This window comes from Dermochelys coriacea, chromosome 11 (genome assembly GCF_009764565.3).
Source record: "Dermochelys coriacea isolate rDerCor1 chromosome 11, rDerCor1.pri.v4, whole genome shotgun sequence".
NCBI lineage: Eukaryota > Metazoa > Chordata > Testudines > Dermochelyidae > Dermochelys > Dermochelys coriacea.
In genome coordinates, this window is record NC_050078.2 from 42,587,684 (window position 1) to 42,611,341 (window position 23,658).

General features: G+C 46.0%; 1 protein-coding gene and 1 long non-coding RNA gene across 6 annotated transcripts in view; one reads left to right on the plus strand and one right to left on the minus strand.

Annotated features, from left to right (window-relative positions):
* OLA1 (Obg like ATPase 1) overlaps positions 1-23,658 on the minus strand; it is a 192,213-nt gene that overhangs the window by 44,017 nt on the left and 124,538 nt on the right. The window lies entirely within an intron of this gene.
* Positions 1,456-21,955, plus strand: LOC122458122. Its single transcript, XR_006278001.1, has 3 exons — positions 1,456-1,803; positions 9,155-9,161; positions 21,941-21,955. It is a non-coding gene; the product is annotated as an uncharacterized LOC122458122 (long non-coding RNA).

Genomic DNA, 23,658 nt, shown 5'->3' on the forward strand with positions numbered 1-23,658 from the left:
CTCCACACATCATGATTTCGCATGCACCATAGGTGTGAAGTCACTCCAGCAGGGGCAGGATACCGGTACTTTAAAAAAAATTAGGACTGTACTGCTGCTGGGGCCCCCGGACTGGAAGGTCCTCAACAGTGTTGTGTGCTCAGTGTATGACAACTGCCGTAGCCATAGAATGTGCTGCTGTGTTGGTGGCATCCAGTGAAGCCCGGAGAAATGCCTTGGTGATTGTCTGGCCTTCTGTTAGGAAAGCTTGAAACAGATCCTTTTGATCCTGTGGCAGGTTTTCAATAAAAGAGGAAAACTTGGAACAGTTTGTAAAATTGTATTTTGCCATGAGGGCTTGGTAATTAGGTACTCTGAACTGCAACAAGGCCAAGGAGTAGCTTTTATGGCCTAGGTGGTCTGTTGGATGGTGCTGAGCAGAAAAAACAGTTACTAACCTTCCATAAATGTTGTTCTTCGAGATGTGTTGCTCATGTCAGTGTGCGCACGCCCCCGTGCACAGCTGCCGGAGATTTTTCCCTTAGTTGTATCTGTAGGTCAGTACTGTAACTGGATTCCCATGCTGGGTTGGAAAGCGTTGCAGTCTGCCTCTCTGATGCCACCAAATAAGATCGGTGCAACAAGAGTTCCGGTACCGTTGACAACACCCAGAGTTCCAATATTGCCACTGCATAGGCCAGGCCAGTGGCCAAGCTGAGGCTGTGGAGCCAGCTCCGAATTCCAGTGCGTAGGCCAGTACCCAGAGCTTCTTCTGAGGCACTACGACTCCACCTCTGAGTCCAGTGAAGAGTCTTCACCCTGAGACCAAGGCAGGGCCACGACCAGTTCCACTACCAAGCTGTGTGCTGGGGGCTGGAGACCGATGCCAGACCAGTGACTGCTGTGATGGGACAATCCAGGGTTTCTCCCTGGAGGAGGCTGCTACCGCTGCTGCCGAATTGTCCAATCTCAGCCCCCTATCCCCTGCCGGGATAGGCTCATGGAGAATGCGTGGCACTGGGAGGGACAATAAATCCTTCGCTGCCTTGGAGGCGTCCTGTGTCAAAGGGGCCTGTAGGGACGAAGACCGCGACCACTCCCACGAATTGGAGGCGAGTCCCAAATAGAGTTTTGTGCCCTTGGCGGAGCCGACCGGGGCTCTGGCGAGGACGAGTGGCCCAGCATGGGTCTCAACACATCACCTGCTCCCCTTGAGTCTCTTTTCATTGCTGGCGAGAGACCTCTCTGCACACTGTTCCTTGTACTGCCTTCTCGGTGCCAGAGACAGTGAGTGGTGCTGATAGCACACTTTGCACCGAGGCTGAAGTGACAAATCTGAGGACAGACCCAGACTGAGGTGTCATTAGAGGAGGTTTTGGAACAGATAAGACAGAAAATATCATATTGCCTCTATATAAATCCATGAAACTCCCACCAATGTTCCCTCTAATTTTTTCTATCCAGGTGCTAAATAAATTTTGTTATGTGCACCAAGGTATGTGCGGATGTGTGCCACCATTAGAAACAAAAAACCTAGATATAATATATATTTTTAAAAAGTTACCATAGGAATAGTTACTCCAGCCAGGACAGGTTAGACATTTTAGAACTCACTACTCAAAGAATTAAATTTAAGTATAAGAGAAAAATAAAAATTATGAAATGCATAGACCAGTCAAAAAACTAAAAGAACAGACTTTGAAAGAATAAAATTACAGAGAATATATGGGCATTGCAGGAAGTACTAAGACGTAACAGCAACAGTAGTACAAGTATGTGTTGGGAGGTGAGTGAGACACACAGACTGTGTGTGTGTGTGTGTGTGTGTGTGTGTGTGTGTGTGTGTGTGTGTGTGTGTGTGTGTGTGTGTGTGTGTGTGTGTGTGTGCGTGCGCGCACGCGCGTGCGCGCGCTCGACATACGGGGAGTCTCAGAGACCCTGCACTGTCTCTTTAAGGCACTCGCTCACCGGGAAGGGAAGGCTGATTCAGACCTCAGAAGCTCTCTCCTGCTCCAAGTCCTGAGCCAGGCTGTCCCCTCTCCCCTGTTCTGTGCAGATAGGGTTCAAGGATGGAGGAAGGGGGACACTGACATCAGCATTCCCCTACCCTCCCGCGCCCCCCCTCTGCACAGCCAGCTAGAGGGTCCCAGGAGCTGGGACGGCTCTACCAATTTTGACGCCTCAAGCAGTCACCGCCGAATTGCTGCTGCCGCAATAGCAGTAGGGCTGCCGCCGAAAGCCGCTGCAGCAGGAAGAGTGGCGGAGCTGCTGCTGCTGAATTGCTGCCCCGGGACATGGACTGCCGCCCCATTCTAAATTCTGCCCCAAGCACCTGCTTGGAAAGCTGGTGCCTGGAGCCGGCCCTGCCCAGGAGCAGCGGCAGGAGCAATGTGGCTACAAAGCGGCGGGCTTGAGGGAGGCCCCCCCAACGCTGTTGGGTATGTGCGGCTCTGCTAATCAAGTGCACGGCACTTGAATCACTCCTGGGCGGCCACCCAATCGTGCAGTTTAGAGAGAACACAGACGCTCACATCTTGAATACTGCATGCAGATATGGTCACCCCATCTCAAAAAAGATATATTGGAATTGGAAAAGGTTCCGAAAAGGGCAACAAAAATGATTGGGGGTATGGAACAGCTTCCACATGAGGAGAGATTAATAAGACTGGCACTTTTCAGCTTGGAAAAGAGATGATTAAGGGGGGGGATATGATTGAGGTCTATAAAATCATGACTGGTGTGGAGAAAGCAAATAAGGAAGTGTTATTTACCCCTTCTCATAACACGAGAACTAGGGGTCACCACATGAAATTAATAGGTAGCAGGTTTAAAACACAAGGAAGTATTTTTTCACACAATGCACTGTCAACCTCTGGAACTCCTTGCCAGAGGGTGTTGTGAAAGCCAATACTATAACGGAGTTCTAAAGGGAGCTAGATAGATTCATGGAAGATAGGTCCATCAATGGCTATTAGCCAGGATGGGCAGGAATGTTGTTTGCCAGAAGCTGGGATTGGGTGACAGGGCATGGATCACTTGATGATAACCTGTCGGTTCATTCCCTTTGGGGCACCTGCCATTGGCCACTGTCAGAGGACAGGACACTGGGCTTGATGGACCTTTGTACTAGGTTTGCCAGAAGCTGGGAATTGGCAACGGGGGATGGATCAGTTGATTGTCTGTTCTGTTCATTCCCTCTGAAGCACTTGGCATTGGGTACTGGCAGAAGACGGCCGGGGGGGGGACGAAGGGACTCCTTTTTATGGACACCCAGCTAGCCAGTTAGCTATAAAGTCCCTCTTGGTGGCTGTTCTCTGCTTGCTTTACCTGTAAAGGGATAAAGTCCCCCAGGTAAAGGAAAAGCAGTGGGAACCTGACCAAAAGAGCCAATGGGAGGACTAGAACTTTTTTAAGTTGTGAAAAAACTTCCCTGTGTGTGTTGTGGTTCTCTGGGAGAGAGCGGAAACCCAGAGCAGCAATGCTGCAAGCAGCTTTAAGCCAGGTATGATCATAGATCAATTCATACCTTGAGCCTACTTATCTGAAGCCTCAGATATGTAAGTAAATTAGGGAATGTCTAGAAAGACACGATTAGGGTTATTTCTTTTATTTTTTATTGGCTTGTGGACTCCTCTGTGTTAACCCCAGATGCTTTTGTTTTGTCTGTAACCTTTAAGCTGAAACTCAAGGGAGCTATCTTGATGCTTAATTTTTGTAATCGTTTCTTTTAAGATTTAGCATCCACATGTGTTTTGGATCCACATCTAAGATCCACATGTATTTTCTTTCTTTTTGTTTTTAAATAAATTTACCTTTTTTAAGAACAGGATTGGATTTTTTGTCCCTGAGAGGTTTGTGCACATGTTGTTAAATTAGCTGGTGGCAACAGCTGATTTCCATTGTTTTTTCCCCTCAGCTCTTCCCGGGAAGGGGGGTGAAAGGGCTTGAGGGTACCCCACAGGAAGGAATTCCCAAGTGTTCCTTCCTGGGTTCTCAAAAGGGGAGGGAGGTTCACTTGGGTGGTGGCAGCATCTACTCATCCAAGGTCAGAGAAAAGCTGTGACCTTGGGAGTTTAATACTAGACTGGAGTGGCCAGTATTAATTTTAAAATCCTTCTGGGACCCCACCTTCTGCACTCGAAGTGCCAGAGTGGGGAATCAGCCTTGACAACAGGATACTGGGTTAGACTGACCTTTGGTCTGACCCAGTATGGCCATTCTTATAGTTAAGTACTTGGCACCGACTTGGAGCGAGATGGCTCTGAAGATGATCTAAGAGCCACCATTAGTAGAGCCTTCAGGAGAATGCCTCTATCTCTCTGAGTCTTTGGCCTGAAGCCCCTACAGATCTTGCACTTGTCTTTGACATGAGCATCCCCGAGGCACTTCAGACAAGCCGAAAGCAGGTTGCTTACCAGTCTGGGTTTGCTGCAGGTGGAGCAAGGCTTGAAACCCAGAGACCCCCGGGGCATGCCCAGTCCCAGGAATGAAGTCCCACACAGACTGGGACAACTATCTACACTGTAACACTAACTACTTTAATTAGCTAACAAGAGAAAACCATATACAATTGAGAAAGTCTGACCCACTAGGGCAAAAAAGCCCTGAAAGAGCAAGAGACCGTTTCAGCAATTGTCAGCATTGGAACAGGACACAGTTTGACAGTAGCAGTCACACCAGAGCCAATTATACAGGTAAAATAACCTTTCTTCTCCTACTCTAAATTGCTCTGTTTAGGTATCCCAGGATCACATTAGTTCTTTTGGCCACAGCTTCACATTAGAAGCTCATGTTCAGATTATCCACCATGATCCCCAAATCTTTTTCAGTCATTGTTTCCCAGGATAGAATCCTCCATTCCATAAGTAAATATGGCATACATTCTTTGTTGATGAATACGCCATCTTGTGAAGCCTGATCATATGGCGTTGACTTGGCATTATGTTGTTTGCTTCATGCATTAACCACATCCATTATGATGGAGTTGGGTTGCAGATGTTGAAAATAAAGTCTGCCTCTTTGGGTAGAGATGTAGGGTTGTTTTTGTTTACACTCTGTTGATAGTTGGTGCGATGAAGGCTGGCTCTGCCAGAATCAGCTCATTAATTGGGGGGACAGTGCTAGATGAGAAGGTAGTGTGCAGAATTTCCACCAACTTGTGATGTGTATCTGCCACCTCCTGTAAGGGAATCTGCAGCTCATCTGCCACCCTCTTGATAAGAGCCAGAAAGTTCTTAAATCTTCACCTAGTGATGAGGGGTGGGCAGCACAGTCTCATCTGTGAGAGATGAGGAGAAGTATGCTGAAGAGGTAGCTTCCTCTTCAGATGTGTTTTTTTGTTTGTTTGTTTTTTCCCTTCCTTCCTGTTCTGAAAAAGCTTTCTCTTGTCCTGGCTCAGGTGCTCTCCTGCCCTGGGTCAGGTGCCAGGCTGTAGCAAACCATCTGGTGGACTCTGCCTGAGAGACACTGGAGACATTCGCGCCATGTGTGTGTATATACCCGAAGAGTTACAATATGGCCTTGGGCGGGAGAGGCAGGAAGGCAGGCACGGGCGGTTGGCTGATGGAATTGGGGATGACCCTTGTAGCGTGGTGGTGGGCCACCTTGAGGAGCCAGGGAATGATCTTCTCCTGGCTAGTGTCAGATTCGTCAGAGAGTAAGGGTGCTGCTGACTGGGGTATTGACAGTATACAGTCCAGTGCTAAGAACGATTCTGGGTGCCGGGATGTGCTCGATACCTGGGTCGTGGTACCAAGTAATGGGGATTGAGGTTATTCCCCAATCATCAGGTCTCCAGGGTACCAGAGCTCATGCAGTACCGTGGGTTCATCTAGTACCATAGAAGAGGGTCCGTGGTACATTGTCAGCACCGATAGTCAGGCAGAGCACTCCCTAAATGAGTTTTGCCCAGTTTATTGTGCCACCCTTTTTTTTTTTTTTTTTTTTTTTAAAGCGATGGTATGGTAATTGTCTCTCCCTGGGTACTGAGACCACAGGTCTCCAGAATATCAGAGTACCTGTATTACCATGGGCTCATCCGGGACCCCAGAGAATTGTCTATAGTCGGTATCAATGGTTCGGAAGGTGCAGAACACTTCCTAGATGGGAGTTTTGTTGCATCTGGTATCAAAGGGTTTCTCTATGCCGCTCTTTTAGAGATGGTACAGTAACTGTCCCCTCTCCTTAGAGGATGGTACTCTTGCCTCAGAGCATGACTGTGGAAGTCTCTGGTGTGTCCCTGCTGAAAGAAAGCTGACAGCAGGACTTCTCTATGTTGCTCTTTTAGAGATGGTATGGTAACTGTGCCCTCTCAGTGCAGCAGTGCACTGCTGGTGGCTTCTTCTCTCTCTCTCTCTCTCTCTTCTCCTCTTCACCACTTGCCCCCTTTTGAAGTGAAGGCTCCAGGGACCATCCGGGGTCCACACGCAGAGACCCCTGCAGACTGAAGTGTTTTCTCTATAGGGAGGAATTTTTACTTCCGCTCCCAGCTCCTGTGAGGCTGCAGTTTTAGGTGTGGCACGTAAAGCACTTCTGTGAGGGTCTCCCAGGCACAGTGAGTGTCTGGCCATTACAGGAACTGACTCCTAGCAGGAGAAAAGGAGTACTTGTGGCACCTTGGAGACTAACAAATTTATTAGAGCATAAGCTTTCGTGAGCTACAGCTCACTTCATCGGTTTCATTGGTTTTTCCACCAAATGCATCCGATGAAGTGAGCTGTAGCTCACGAAAGCTTATGCTCTAATAAATTTGTTAGTCTCCAAGGTGCCACAAGTACTCCTTTTCTTTTTGTGAATACAGACTAACATGGCTGCTACTCTGAAACCTAGCAGGAGAGGCACCGCTTGGAGCAGAGAGAGCCAGGCAAGCCCCTGGGCAGGGGGTTGTCATCTTTAGCAGGGAAGAATATGCAGAAGAACATCGTCTTTACTTTTTTTTTTTTTTAAACTGAAAAAGAAATAATTATGAGTCTACTAGATGCCTGGGGAGGTGGCGGGAAATGCTCCCAGACAAGGAAGGAAAGTTAAGTTCTTTTCCTTTTTCTCTTTTCTTTTAAAAGAAAACCAAAACAAAAAACGACAAAACACACTAGCCCGAGTACTTTTAGGGAGAACAATGGTAACAAAACAAACATTACTTATGCTAATGACACAGATAAGGCAGGGACAATGGCTCATTCTGTCAGAGGCCAAAGGTGCAGAGAAGGAAGTGAGGGGGGTTTGACTGTGCAGTGCTAAATAGCCTCCAGGCAGACCACGAGGGAGGAAGAGCACATGCGCGGGCTCAACAGGACACTGCTACCAAAAATCTCTAGGTGCAGGGGCACATAGACACCTAAAGTGGAGCACTCATAGGGACACTACTTGAAAAAGAAGGAAGGTGTTTGGGAGACTGGCAGGACATCTGAATTAAGTGTGACATCAAAAATCGTCTTGGCCAATATGGGGCTATCATAACCTTGAGAGCATCAAAGGAAAAATGCATCAGTCAGGAAGCCAGGGCTCATGCCTCCCCTTAAACATAAGGTCTTGCATTTGATGTTTTCTGTCACAGCTAATAAGTCTTTGGTCGAGGTTCCCCAATGCCTGAATATCGGGTCTCAGATGGATTCCCACAGCAAAGACTTACGGTTGGTCACCACATGTTTCCGCTGACTCCAGGGAGGTGACAAGCTAGAAGAGTCACTGTGTTGCTGGCACCATTCTCAAATTTTGATGGTTTTCATGCACATTGGGGACAACTGAGTTCTGCCTTGTTTGCTAATACACTACATCACCAATGTATTGTCCATTAGAATCTGCAGCAAGTTCTCTAGAGAACAGGAAGAAATGCTATACAATCCAACCTGATGACTCAGCTCTAGGGCATTAAAAGTGTAACTTCAGGTCATTAGGGGACCATGAGCCTTGCATCCAAAGATGGTTCAGGTGGACACCTGAGCGTGTCCCTAATGCATCTGTAATGAGTTTCATTGCTGGGATGGGGATGACGTCACTCCTTTCCTCACATTTAGGAGGTCTACCCACCAAGTGAGTTCTTATAAAACTTGGGTCAAAACAGTTACTAGTCTGTTCCTATGGTGCTTAGCTGGGGAGTACAAGTCTGTAGTCAGTGCTGTAGTGGCCGCAGGTGAAGTTTGGCAAGTGGTATCATGTACGCACACATGGACATGTATCCCAGTAGAACTAGGCACCTGCAAACTATTGTGGTCAGTTTTACTCTTATATCATACATGAGTGACTTAAGAGATTTTAATCAGTCCTCCAGAACAGAAGGTTTTGATTGATAAAATTCATAGGAGCTTTACTTGAGACAATCAGGAATGGAGAGCAGCAATTTCTCATAGTTTATCAGGGCCTTAAATGAAAAAACAGGAAACGAAGAGGTTATTTAGCTTACAGTAACCTGAGTTCTTCAAAATGTTTTGTCCCTTAGGTTCTCCACCATAGGAGGTACATGCATCTGTATTCTCTTGACTGGAAAATACAAAGGAGTGTCTGCAGGCCCATGGCTGCACAGAGTAGCTGCTCATACCTCCAAACAAGGACAAATAAAGAAGCATGGACCCACACACACAGGGACAAAACATCAAAACTCAAGTTACTATTGCATAAATAATTTCTCCATCGTCAAGTGTATGTTTCTATGGGTACTCCATCGTATGAGACTCCGAAGCAGTAACAGAATGAGGAGGTGGGTGCTGAGAAGACAAATTCAGGTCAGTTGGAGGACCACGTCACCAAAGGTAGTATTTCTGGATGCAGGTAGGATGGCGTAATACTTGGAAAAGGTATGGATGGAAGATCAAGTTGCAGTCCTACAAATTTCTGATACAAATATGTTCTTGAATAGTGCTATAGATGTGGACTGAGCAGGAGTGGGAAGTGCAGTAACTGCGAAGGGGCTGCATGCCTTCAGATTCATAGCATGTTAATATGTACCTCAAAACACATTTTGATAGTCTCTGTGTGGAAATAAGTTATCCCTTCATTCTTTGCAAATTACACAAATAGCCTACGAGAGGCCTGGAAGGTCTTCTTCTGTCAAGGCAGAAGGCAAGGACCCTTCAGATATTCAGCGTGCATACACTGGTTTCCTCTGTTGAAGCATGAGATTTTAGATAGAATACCGCAAGGCAAATATCCTGATTAATATGGTATTCCAAAGAAACCTTAGGGAGAAAGTGAGGATGAGGATGCAACATGGCCTTGTCTTTATAAAAAGGTGGTATATGGTGGGTAAGCCATCAGGGCACCAAGCTTTTCCATTTGTCTAGATGAAGTGATGGCTATGAGGAATCAAGGCTTGAGGGAGAGGTGGAACAGTGAACAGGTAGCCGCTGATTCAAAGGTCTGTTTCCTGAGGGCACTGAGAACCAAACTGAGGTCTCTTGAAAGGTGATGTTTAAAATGCCCACCAAATGTTAAGACACCTGAAATGCCTTTAATGGATTCTGGAGGGATCCTCATGAGGTCTTGAAAGGCCTACAAGTTGATAGTGTAAGAAGGTGATGGAGGCATTGCTGCCTCATCCAAGGATGAAGAGGACTTTAATGATGGTGCCAAGTTCCCCTCCATCTATGGTCCTGCAAGTCTTCCCATGCCAAAAGAGACATAGGTTGCTGGAAGGAGGTCATGCAATACCAGATGATCCTGTGGTGCCAAAAGTCAGTCAGTTGGTGCCTGTGAATAATGTGCCAGCGGATATGGAGATCTCTTTTTGGATGGGACCCTATAAAACTGTTCACCAAGGTGACCCCAGTAGTCCAGTAAGCCCACTGGGGGGGGCAGACAGGGAAAGGGTCTCCATGGATAGCCATAACTCTTGGTTCTAGGGCATCTAGTGGGATCTAAAGAAGCTTATTCAGAGTACTGGCTCAGCGAGGTGTGGGTGAGTAAGGTGCCAAAAAGGAGCCCAGTACCAAGACCTCACAGACTGAAGAATCCTTCCCTGGGCTGAAGGGGGGAGCCTCAGAATAGGTGCTGGTACTGAAGGCAGAAGGGGTGACCATGGTTCAATCCATCTGGGCAGTACTGGGTTAGGGGCCCTGGTAGAGGAATACAGAAGGGGAGACTTCAGTTCCTCCAGTACAAACAGTTCATCCAGGGAAAGGAACCTGGAGGGTGCTAGAAGACTATGACATCCAAACAACTGGGTCAGTACTGAGTCTTGGTGGAGCTGAGAGGGCATGTGCAGTATTGGCGAGCTCGTAGCGGAGCTTCTCTAACCTTGGAGCCCTAGTGCAAGGGAGACAACAGTACCAAGATGTGCGCAGGAGGTCTATGCAACTCTCGATGTCTCAGTTACAGTTGGTACCAGCTGCTCCCTGTGCTACCTGCTAGAAGATTCATCTGGTTGCTCCTTCTCATCCTGTACCACTTCCTCGGATGGAACGTCAACTGTACCCTTCAAGGGACGTGAGGTCTCCATGAGGATTTATGGGGTGAACTGTGCCCTTCCAAAGAACCTAAGAAAAGGAGTAGAGGCTTCTTCTGCCTTTACCTGGAGGTACAAGTGGATGCTTTCTGCAGCTGCAGGCCTGCAGACACGGCTTTGCATTCTCCATTGAGAGCACGCGTACATCCTACAGTGGAGCACCTCTAGGAACATATACTCAAAGAAGGAAGACTATCTAGGGCTGTCTTGGTCGCATCCTGTGACTTCAACCCAGGGAGCCAGCCGTCCAGGAATGGGTAGGCATGAATTTGGTGTTTCCTTAAATGTGCTGCCACTACAACCAGGCAGTGGGTGAATACAGTCTCAGGGCCATGGAGAATCAGAAGGGCATGACCTTGTATTGGTAGTGGTTGGGTCCTACCATGAATAATAAGGTACTTTCTGTGTGCAAGATGAATGGCAATATGTAAGCATGCATCCTGCACTTTGAGGCCATGAACCAGTCTTGAGCTTGGAACAATGAAGCTAACATTACCATCCTGAATCTGAGGCAATATATCTATTTATTGATTCTTCTCAGTCTAGGATAGGATGAAGGCCCCCTTTCTTTTTCAGAATAAGGAAATACTGAAAGAAGTCTCCTTAAATAGGTCCTAGTGCAGCCCTTGACTGTATCATCAAATGTGCTGACATGCTGTTGGAATGCTAGTGTGGCTGATGTACTCTTTTGACATCCCCCAGGGTACAATCTGGACTTTTGAACTGCTGTGTCCCTTTAACTCTCCTGTCCATGGCGCCTTTTACACTGCTTTGGCTAGTGAAAAGCAGCCACTCCAGTCTCTGCTTACATACAGCCATTAGCATGTCAAGTCACTCCCAGCAAAGTTACGCAAATGCTCTCCCAGACACTCATGAACTACATACAGGGTGACACTTGAAAATTCTTAGCCACAGCCTTGCACCCCAAAACCCGTGCATCTTATACTGTCCAGCACATTACTGAACAATGCAAGTGCATTAATAGTCCATCATTTCATCAGTGGAAATTATTATACACCAATCTTTACTAACCTGAGTAGAGATTCCCCAAAACACTTCAACCAAAACACACTGGTTTAGATAAAACAATAAAACAAATTTTTCACTAGAAAAAAATAGATGTCACAACTCTACCATACCTCAAATATTTCTTGGAGTGATATTCCTGCTGCCCATGGTAGGAAGGCATCCACGGCCATTTGCTGATTTTGAGGCTGAGGTTGATATGTTTTGCAATATGCTGGGGTTCTGCAGATTCCAAGGGAACCTAAGGTCACCTTGGAGTCAATGAGCTGGAGTAGGCCTCTGTGTTTTCTTGCTGAATAGCTCAATTCCTTTGAATGATACTATTATAGGGCATACAAACCCCACACTGGTCTAGAAGGACAGCACTGGACCCACGTAGCCCCACCTCTCCAGTCCTGCAAATCATGGTCCAACTGGGTTGAACAGGGAGCAACCATGCTCAGAAGGGGGAAACATGACAGACCTATCCTTAAGACTTTTGACAAGGGTGCTGCAGAAGTCTCCCGGAGGGAGTAAGACTATATGCTGAGTCAGGTTGGGGCTGATTGTTTGGTTTCCTTTTCTTTTCACCTTATCAGGGACTGAAAGCAAGGACAGAAAAGCAGTGATAGGAAGTGACCCAGGGAGAGTAACTCAGAGGGCACCATGTTGACCTACCTAGGGCCATGGGTCAGAACCTGGTGCAGTGAGTGGGCCCACGCTCCCTTAGCACAGGCCCCACTCTAAGAGGGTCTTGAACCACCTGTCCATCTCACTGCACCTCTGATTAAAGGAGGACCTATAAGACCAACCCACTGGGGGTGGGGAGGAGAAACTAGGTGCACTAACCACTAGGTCACCTAACCCGCCAAGGACACTATTACAGGTAAATTTTTTGATTGCAGTCAAACCTCTCAAGGAATGCCACAGGCCTGAATCCAGAACCCCCTTGGCAACTGTGGTGGTCATAAGAGGTTTCAGAGTAGCAGCCGTGTTAGTCTGTATTAGCAAAAAAGAAAAGGAGTACTTGTGGCACCTTAGACACTAACAAATTTATTTGAGCATAAGCTTTCGTGAGCTATACCTCACTTCATCGGATGCATTCGGTGGAAAATACAGTGGGGAGATTTATATACAAACACAGAGAACATGAAACAATGGGTTTTATCATACACACTGTAAGGAGAGTGATCACTTAAGATGAGCTATTACCAGCAGGAAGGAGGGGGGGAAGGAGGTTCTATGCTCAGATAGCTTATGCTCAGATAAATTTGTTAGTCTCTAAGGTGCCACAAGTACTCCTTTTCTTTTTTGTGGTGATCATGGATCTAGCCATAGTGTCTGAGATGCCCTTTGCAACTTGCAGGGCTCTCTTTGCCACCAGTTGGTCCTTTTTTTTAAATGATCTCCTTAATCTCTTCCCTGCTATCATAACAGAGCTTGTGGATGAACTGTGTCACTCTGTCTCATGTCGGGAAGTCACATGTGGCCAAGAGGGTTTGAAAGTTGCTCACCCTCAGTTGGAGCGAGGCTGAAGAATCTTTCTCCTGAACAGACTGAGCTGAACTGTTTCAGGCCCTTGTCTTTTGGCATGTTCTTGGTTCAGTGGGATCTCTCTTGAACAGTCAAGACCTCAAAGCATCTGGAAATAGGGTCTGAGTAAAAGTACTTGAACCCAGCAGACGGTACCTGGTATCTAATCAGGAAAAGAAGATACGCGAGGAAGAAAATCCATGGGTTTTGTCCAACACTCCTCTTCTTCAGTCAGTTTCAAAGTTGGGGGATGGCTGAAGAACCAGAAGAGGGTCTTTCCCTGACAGACATGGTGCTAGAGATGCTGACTTGATCTTAAAGCCTGTTGCAAAAGGCAATCTGGAAGCTCCCCAACCCTGGGAGCGGTCCACAAAGGCCAGGGTGGGTAATCCACTCTTTGAACTAACTATGGCTGGTGAGCACCAAACTGGAACATCCCTGTAATGGTAATGTTCTAGCATCATACCACAGGTGTGTGTGTCTGGAATGTTACTGTGACAAAGTTCCTCCTCTGCCTTTGTGGGTCCTGACTTATTGGAGGATTTTCTTGCCTCAGAGGTTCATGGCAGCCCTCAGTTTGGCCACTTTCATGGCTCAAATTTGCCGTTCACTGAATTAGCCTCAGCACTGGTCAGTATGGGGAAAGGAAAAACAATCCCCGCGGTCTCTGCTGATCCACCTAGTGGATCGGGGAACAGGCTGGAGACCTTCCCCTCTGGTGGAACCCACAGTCCAGTTCAACTCATCCGGTATCAAGGAGGGAGTTGGGGGGATGGAGGGAACCCGGGCCCACCCTCTACTCCGGGTTCCAGCCCAGGGCCCTGTGGATTGCAGCTGTCTACAGAGGCTCCTGTAACAGCTGTGCGACAGCTACAACTCCCTGCTTCTTGATTGACTGCAGATGTTCTAATCAGCCTGTCTGCCTTATTTCCAGAAAGTTCCTGATTGTTCTGGAACCTTCCCTGTTACCTTACCCAGGGAAAAGGGACCTACTTAAGCTGGGGCTAATATATCTGCCTTCTATCACGCTCCTGTAGCCATCTGGCTGACCCTGTCACAGTTACCTATAAAGAAACCTGGAAAATCTTGTAAAAAAATTAGTCTGTCATGCTCCCAATCTGAAGAGGAGGAGGAGATGCAACACTCTTCAGGAAATAGAGGAAATGCTGCAGTGGCTGTTACTGAAGGCCGCAACCCCAGAGATACATACATTAAAGCTTGTGGGAAGTAGCTGTGGAGAACAAAATGCCAACTGGTATTCAGACTGTGCCACAATAATGATAAGGAATTGGTGCCAATGGAGCCATGGAAGTACATGGTGCTACTGCAGATGAAGTCACTGCTATCAGTCCCAGATAGCATAGTGTGACAAAGTTCCTCCTCTACCTTGGGTCTGTCTGTCTGTGTGATGCTTTTGCTGGGGACAGAACAGGAATGGAGTCTTAGAACTTAGTAAGTAATCTAGCTAGATATGTGTTAGATTATGATTTCTTTAAATGGCTGAGAAATTAGACTGTGCTGAATAGAATGAATATTCTTGTCTTTGTGTCTTTCTTGTAACTTAAGGTTTTGCCTAGAGGGATTCTCTATGTTTTGAATCTAGTTACCCTGTAAGGTATTTACCATACTGATTTTACAGAGGTGATTCTTTTTACCTTTTCTTATATTAAAATTCTTCTTGTAAGAAATTAAATGTTTTTTTCATTGTTCTTAGGATCCAAGGGTTTGGGTCTGTGGTCACCTATGCAAATTGGTGAGGATTTTTATCAAGCCTTCCCCGGGCAGGGGGGTACAAGGTTTTGGTCAGGATTTTGGGGGGGAAAGACGTTTCCAAACAACGCTTTCTCAAAAATAAACCCAGATGTTTGGTGGTGGCAGTGGAAGTCCAAGGGCAAAAGGTAAAATAGTTTGTACGTTGGGGAAGTTTTAACCTAAGCTGGTAAAAGTAAGCTTAGGTGGTTTTCATGCAGGTCCCAACATCTGTACCCTAGAGTTCAGAGTGGGGAAGGAACCTTGATATAAGCGCATTTGCTCCAACCCCTCAGACAAAGACAAACATCTACAAGATATCTATCATGCATTCTTACAATTACAATACCCACCTGCTGAAGTGAAGAAACAGATTGACAGAGCCAGAAGAGTACCCAGAAGTCACCTACTACAGGACAGGCCCAACAAAGAAAATAACAGAACGCCACTAGCCATCACCTTCAGCCCCCAACTAAAACCTCTCCAACACATCGTCAAGGATCTACAACCTATCCTGAAGGACGACCCATCACTCTCACAGATCTTGGGAGACAGGCCAGTCCTTGCTTACAGACAGCCCCCCAACCTGAAGTAAATACTCACCAGCAACCACACACCACACAACAGAACCACTAACCCAGGAACCTATCCTTGCAACAAAGCCCGTTGCCAACTCTGTCCACATATCTATTCAGGGAACACCATCATAGGGCCTAATCACATCAGCCACACTATCAGAGGCTCGTTCACCTGCGCATCTACCAATGTGATATATGCCATCATGTGCCAGCAATGCCCCTCTGCCATGTACATTGGTCAAACTGGACAGTCTTTACGTAAAAAAAATAAATGGACACAAATCAGACGTCAAGAATTATAACATTCAAAAACCAGTCAGAGAACACTTCAATCTCTCCGGTCACACGATTACAGACCTGAGAGTGGCTATCCTTCAACAAAAAAAACTTCAAAAACAGACTCCAACAAGAGACTGCTGAATTGGAATTAATTTGTAAACGGGATACAATTAACTTAGGCTTGAATAGAGACTGGGAGTGGATGAGTCATTACATAAAGTAAAACTATTTCCCCATGTTATTTCTCCCCCCACCTCACCCCACCCCCCACTGTTCCTCAGACGTTCCTGTTAACTGCTGGAAATGGCCCACCTTGACTATCACCACAAAAGGTTTTCCTCCTTCCCCCCTTCCTTCCTGCTAGTAATAGCTCATCTTAAGTGATCACTCTCCTTACAGTGTGTATGATAAAACCCATTGTTTCATGTTCTCTGTGTGTGTATATAAATCTCCCCACTGTATTTTCCACCAAATGCATCCGATGAAGTGAGCTGTACCTCAAGAAAGCTTATGCTCAAATAAATTTGTTAGTGTCTAAAGTGCCACAAGTACTCCTTTTCTTTTTTGCGAATACAGACTAACATGGCTGCTACTCTGAATCCTCTACCTTGGTGGGTCTTGCGCTTATTGGTGGATTTGCTCGCCTTGGAGCTTCACAACTCAGATGGCCATTTTCATGAACCTATAGTCAAGGTCAACTCCTCCTGTGTCTGACCAGGAGTTGGGAGGTTTGGGGGGAACCCGGGCCCGCCCTCTACTCCGGGTTCCAGCCCAGGGCCCTATGGAATGCAGCTGTTTAGAGTGCCTCCTGGAACAGCTGTGTGACAGCTACAACTCTCTGGGCTACTTCCCCATGGCCTCCTCCCAACACCTTCTTTATCCTCACCATAGGACTTTCCTTCTGGTGTCTGATAATGCTTGTACTCCTCAGTCCTCCAACCGTATGCGTTCTCACTGTCAGCTCCTAGCGTCTCTTGCTCTTACATGCGCACCACAAACTGAAGTGAGCTCCTTTTTAAACCCAGGTGCCCTGATTAGCCTGCCTTAATTGATTCTATCAGCTTCTTGCTTGGCTGCAGGAATTCTAATCTGTCTGTCTTAATTGTCTCCACAAGGTTCCTGATTGTCCTGGAACCTTCCCCAGGGAAAAAGGACCTTCTTAACCTGGGGCTAATATATCTGCCTTCTATTACTCTCCTGTAGCCATCTGGCCTGATCCTGTCACGATAGTTATAGATAATCAGGCATAAAAGGCAGACTAGGTCTTTTGCCTCAAAGAAAGCATGAATAGTTGACAGTACCAATATCAGAGGTAAGCGCTGATCATACAGAACAAGTGCTAAGGGACCCAATGGTGCTGGAGGTGTAAACATCATTACTAAGGAAGATGAAGACACAATGGCTCTGTCTCAGACAGTACTGGTGAATACTGATGTTTATGACCAGACCTTGACTTGGTACTGGAGCACATTTTAAGAGGCTGTCCCCCTTTTTGGGACCAATTATGAGACCTAGACAGTCTGTCAGTCTTCTCCTGCAGCTGCCTTGTAAGCTGTCATTTGTTCATTGGTCTGTGTCTTGCACACCTCATGTTTGCACCAAGGATATAATGGGGGTGTGGACTGTGAATACCAGGAAGGATCTCTCAAGCAGAGCGGAAGGAGGCTGGTAGTGAAATACAGATAGGGACAACACATCAAAGAACTCTAGTTACAATAAGGTAAGTTCTTTCCTTTCTTCGAGTGCTGGTCACTACGTATATTCCACATTGGGTGACTGACAAGCAGGACTCAGAGAGGAGACAGGGATGCAGGCAGTATGGATGTAGGACTGCCACTCCAAAGGCTAAATCAGCTGTGGAGGCCTGAACTAAGGCATAAACTTTGTGAAGGTATGAACAGAACTTCACAAAGCTGCTCTGCAAATGTCAAGTAGGAAGACTCCTCAACAAAATGCTACTGAAGCCACTTGGGCTCTAGTGGAATGAATCCTCACTTCTTGTGTGGGATGGATATGTGCAAGCTAAAAGTAGAACGCAGCCAGCAATCTACTTAGAGTCAAATAAAGCATTCATTCTCCTATAGCCACAATCTAGGTGACTTTCTAATAGATATTGTTCTTTCCAAGTAAAAGCCTAAAGTGCATCTCATGTTGAGGTAATGAAGTCTCTCTCACTGGTGACATGAAGCTTTGGGAAAGAAAGTAAATATATTGTCTGATTATGTGAAAATCCCAAATCACCTTTAGGGTGAATTCAGAGTAAAGTCTTAGCAAGACTCTGTCCTTGTGGAATACTCTATATGGTGAATGGGCCACAAAAACTCCAAGTTCGCCAACCCTCTCGGTGAAGTGATGGCGACCAGAAAGATCACATAAGTGACAAATGAGACATTGAGCATGTATCCATCAGTTTGAATGGTAGTCTAGTTAACATCAAATAGTAGTAAGTTAAGATCCCATTGTGGAGCTGGTTTTGTTACTGGTGAGAAGTTTCTAATCAAACTCTTCAGAAACCAGGCCATCACTGGGTGAGTGAAGACACAGTGATCATCAGTGAGTGGCATACACTGATCACCACCAGGTAAACATACAGGGAACTAACAGAGACCTGCAACCTTAAGATTGAGCAATAATCCAGAACAGAGTGAACGTTAGCTACATCTTGGGAGAGATGGTGTTGCTGGGCCCGACAATCATTTCTACTTGGATAAATAATACTTTCCAGTGAAATCCTTTCTGCTATTAAAAATTTCTTCAACTGCTTCCGAGCATGATGGTTTTAGGTCTGATGCCCATCCAAATACCGTACCATAAAATGAAGAAATTCTGGATTAGGATGTTGACATTGTCTTGGATCAAGAGTTCCAGGAAGGTTTGGATGGTGATGGGTGAACAGGCTGACATTTTCAGAAGAACAGGAAACCAGAACTACCTGGGTCTCTGGGGGTGATGAGAATGACTAGTGCTCTGCCTTGTCAGATCTTTCAGAGGGCTTGAGGTAACAGTGGGATGGAAGAAAGGCATTTCTTGAATGATCTGTCCACAAAAGCAAGAGGACATTGCCTTTGGATCTTTGTCCCTGTGCACCAGTGGGGCAGAATGTGTTGCATTTCCCGTTCTTGTGGGATGCAAAAAGGTCCCATGTAGGGGTTACCCACTGAGCGAAGCTCTGGTTAGTATGGTATTGTGTAGTTCCCACTCATGGTCAGTAGTGAAATGCTTGTCAGGTCATCCACCAGTGAATTGTGAACACCTGGAAGGTATACTGCTGACAGGGTAACGATGTCGGATGCATCAATCCCATAAATTGATGACTTCAACAAAAGGGAGATAGATTTCACTCCTCTCTGTTCCTGATATAGAACAGTCATAATGTTCTCTGAAATTAGGAGGATATGTTGGGATCATATGAGCGGGAAGAACACCTTGTGTCTTCCCAGGCGGCTCTCTTTAGGAGATTTATATGCATTCTAGTCTCATGAGGCATCCAGATGCCTTGCACTGTGGGTTCATCCATGTGGGCTTCCCAGCCCAGAAGCAAGGCATCTCTAACTAGGGTTTTCTCAGGTGTGGGAGGAAGGGAACTCCCACATGTTCATTCTCGGGGTCTTTTCACCACATCAATGAGGCCTTAACCTTGAAGGGAGGGGAGACAGCCACCATAATGTTCATGCTGTGTTAGCAAAGCATATACACTGTTCAAAGCCAACCCTGCGGGCAATGGAGGTGGAGCCTAGCAAATGTCACATAAGGACAACACCATGTGTCTCGAGAATATGAGGTATACCTGTATTGATCTCTGAGGACAGTATTACCTGATTGATTAGGTTGCTCGTGAACTGGAAACTGTCCACAGTGAGGTAAGCTCTTGCCCTGACTGAGGCTAGAGTCATGGCTATGAATTCTATAGTTTACATCGGATTCGGGTTAGACGGTTCTTTTTGCACACATATTCCCAGGGATATTAGGAGATGGAGCAGCAACGATGTTGATGTCAGAACTTCTAGTCAGCACCTGTGTGACAGCCTGTAACCTTATGTTCACCACTTTTACAAGACTATGATGAATTCTGTACAAAGTATGCCTTGTGAGGTATCATTTGAAAACTCCATCTACTGAACATTATTGTCCCAGTAAAAGGTGTAGCAACACTTTACGTAAAGTTATAAGATTTTACCGTATGACATTCTTAAGACATGCTCCAAGTTTACAAAAGCAGCCCAAACCAGTTCCTCACAGACAAAAGGCTAGCCAGCACATCAGCCAGGTATCAACATATCAAGTGGACTATTACCAGGTTGAGCGGCCATTCTTTGGCAGGAAGAAGCGTGTGAGCAAGAAATGTACATCTTGGCAGACAGACTTGCTGTTGCCTGAACTCCAGCTGGAGATGATTCTCAAAGAAGAGAAATGCTATAAGAAGGAAGAACAGAGGACACAAATCCCCTCATCTCTAGTCATGGCATCAACAACTTTGAAAGAGAAAGGAAGCATCAGTGAACTGGGAGATGATCCTGACTTAAAGAGTTCAGCCAGTAAAAGCATGTGGTGAAAAAAACCTTTGCTTTGAATTCATTTAGCTTATTAAGGTTAGGTATTAGTTTGTGTTTCACTTTTTATTTCTTTGTAACCAATTCTGACTTTTATGCCCCATTATTTGTAATCACTTAAAAATCTATCTTTCTGTAGTTAATAAACTTGTTTTATTGTTTTCTCTCACACAGTGCGTGTTTGGATTGAAGTATCAGGTACCTCTATTTGAGGTAACATGATTTATGCATATCATTTTCTATTAATGAAATGACTACCTTCTATGAACTTGTACTGCACCGAAAGAAAGAGCTAGGCAATACAAGATGCACATTTCTGGGGACAAATCTGGGACTGGAAATTTGCTGGTGTCACTCTGCAATATAATTCAGGAGTAGCTGGCTAGAAGCACTCGTATGATTCAGCTGGGAGTCATTTTGCATGCTAGAGGCTGCATCCAAGTAGATCAGAAGTGATTATTCTCACAGCTAAGCAATGTAAAAGGCACCCCAATTGGAGAGCTGAGGGGACACAGTTGTCCAACAGTCCAGCTTGTACCCTGGGGAATGTCCCGACCTGCCTGTCAGGAGTCAGTCTACTAGATATGAGAAGACAGCCATTATGAGAGGCCTCTGCTGCCTTCACTGTGAAGGCCTTCGTAAATACTCTGAGTGCTGAACATATTATTAGTGGTTGGGACCTGCCACGAACTTGAGAAACCTTCTGTGAAATGGCTGGACATCCAAATGGAATTATGCATCTTTCATGTTGAGAGCTGTGCACATACAGTTTCTGTCCAGTGTAACCAAGTGGAATTTCCATTTGTGAATAAATACATTGATCCGGCAGAGGTCAAGAACGAGTTTCCATCCTCCTCTCTCTTGGGAATCAGGAAATATTTTGAATAAAATTATTTCCCCTAATATTGTGGTCATACTCATTCTACTGCACCCAGAAGAAGATATTCTCTCTCTTTCAGGAGGATCTCCTTGTGCAAGCAGTTCCTGAAAAGGGACAGGAAAGGGGTTTTGAAAGGAATGAGGAGATTAACTTGACAGTATTGCTGGAATGGAGGATATCCAGCATCTAGCTGGCCATTGCTGTCGCCCTGCAATTGACAAAAAATTGTGTCAGGCAGACACCAAAACAGGTGGAGGTGGTATCAGTCATAGTTTTCAGCTCCTCTGGAACAATGTACATCTCTACACTTCTTGGGGGATATGGAATTGTGTCTACCTGTACCACCAAAGCAGCCGTGGGGAGGTTCTTCATTATCAGTGATTCCTTGCAGGACTGAGGCAGTACCAACAATGCATGGGGGTTCCCACCAACTGTCCTTAACCAGAACCAATGGTTCCCAATGCTTTGGGTTATGGTGTTTACTGTGGCAAAGTCAGTGCCACTGACAACATGGAGGCTGGCACCAAGGGAGTCTTAGTATTATGCACCTTCTGGTCAACCGTTAGCTTAGGGGACTGAGTCCTTGAGACATGGCCAGAACACCATGCTCAACTCTGATGGAGCAGGGAAGGATCCTTCCTCTTAGAGATGGACAAAGAGGGAGATCTGCCCTTATGCTTATGAGTGTCTCCTGCTGTCATGGGAAGATCAAGAAGGGAAGTCCCCAGCCTGTGCTTCTCCATTCCGGAGCCAGAAAATATGGTGCTAAGAGGCATCCTTCCAGATGTTTTTGGACAATACACAGACACAAGCTTAATTTAGCCTTCTTGTGTGTATACATTTGATAGCCTTTAATTACAAGGTCAAATACTATTTTTTCCATGGGGCCACTGCCTTATTCAGTATGCAGGATCGACTTGCTCTGGGGATGAATCAGGGCTGTGTAATAAAGGAGACTTTGTGTGTGGAACACCTGCCTCACTTCCAGGAGCAGCTGGAAGATATGTAGCAAATGAGACATGAGATTTAAGGAAGGACAGTCCCATAGTTAAGACAGGTGAATGCTGCCCTGGAAAACGGGATTTTATCCCTGCCTCTGCCACAGAGTTCCTAGTTAAAGGTGGTCACTAAGGGTGTGTTTACACTAGAAATTTAAGACTACCTATATTAGGTTGACTTACGGCCACCAAAGTAATTACTGCAGTGGTGCATGTCCACACCAGGAGCGCTTCCCCCAACCTAAGAAGGGCACTGTGGGGAGCTGAGAGCCTGGTCTCTCAGCTCTGCTGGCAGCTCCCTGCTGGGAGCCCTGCTGCCCCACAAGTTCCCAGCGGGTTGTGTCCTCCCCGCAGCTCCCTGTTCGCTGCTGGGAGTGGGAGAAGCCACCTGGGGTTTTTCACTTCCTCATTCCCCCCCTTTTCATGGCTGCAGCTGTGAAACTGACAAGACAGCCAGCGTTCCCTGGTGGGAGTAGGGTCCAGCCCCTGGGCTTCTTGCCCTGGCTCCCAGCTGGGAGCAGGGTCCAGCCACCCACCTCTCCAGGAAAGTCAGGGTGGAGAGGGGGGAGAGCTGGGCTCTAGCTGCCCGACTTTCTTGTCAGTTTCACGGCTTCTGACAAGACAGCCAACAACTGATGTAAGTAATACAGTGTCTACATAGACACTAAAAAGAACGAGGAGTACCTGTGGCACCTTAGAGACTAACAAATTTATGTGAGCATAAGCTTTCGTGGGCTAAAACCCACTTCATCAGATGCATGCAGTGAAAAATAAGTCGGAAGATATATATACACAGAGAACATGAAAAAATGGGTGTTGCCATACACACTATAAGAAGAGTGATCAATTAAGGTGAGCTATTATCAGCAGGAAAAAAAAACCTTTTGTATGATAATCAGGATGGCCCATTTCCAGCAGTTGACAAGAAGGTGAGAGTAATAGTGGGGGGAAGGGAGGGAGGAGAATAAGCATGGGGAAATAGTTTTACTTTGACACTGTTGCCCTAACTACACCGACAGAAGCCTATGGCCTCTCATGAAGGTGGAATTATTACGTCGGAGTAGTAGGGCACTTACATCAGCAGGAGCAAGGCTGTAGAGTACAGACACTGACATAATTAGGTCAACATAAACTGCCTTACAGTGACCCAACTGTGTAGTGTAGACCAGGCCTAACTACGGACCTCATTTTCTGGGTGCCCAAGTTGAGACTCTGGAGTCTAACTTATAGAAGTGCTGAACACTCGCAACTGCAACTGAAGTCAATGGGAGTTGTGCTTTTAACATATGAAGTCATATGCAAAGCTAATCACTTTGCAAATCAGGCTTTTGATGTCTCAAATTGAGCACTCAAAATTAGCAGATACTTTCAACTTCAATCTCTCTGTGCCTCAGTCCTCCATTTGTAAAATGAGGATAATATCATCCCCCTTGTATGTCTACCAATCCCCTCATAGGGACATTGTGAAGATAAATTAACAGACATATGTGAAAAGAAAAGGAGTACTTGTGGCACCTTAGAGACTAACAAATTTATTAGAGCATAAGCTTTCATGAGCTACAGCTAGCTCACAAAAGCTTATGCTCTAATAAATTTGTTAGTCTCTAAGGTGCCACAAGTACTCCTTTTCTTTTTGCGAATACAGACTAACACGGCTGCTACTATGAAACCA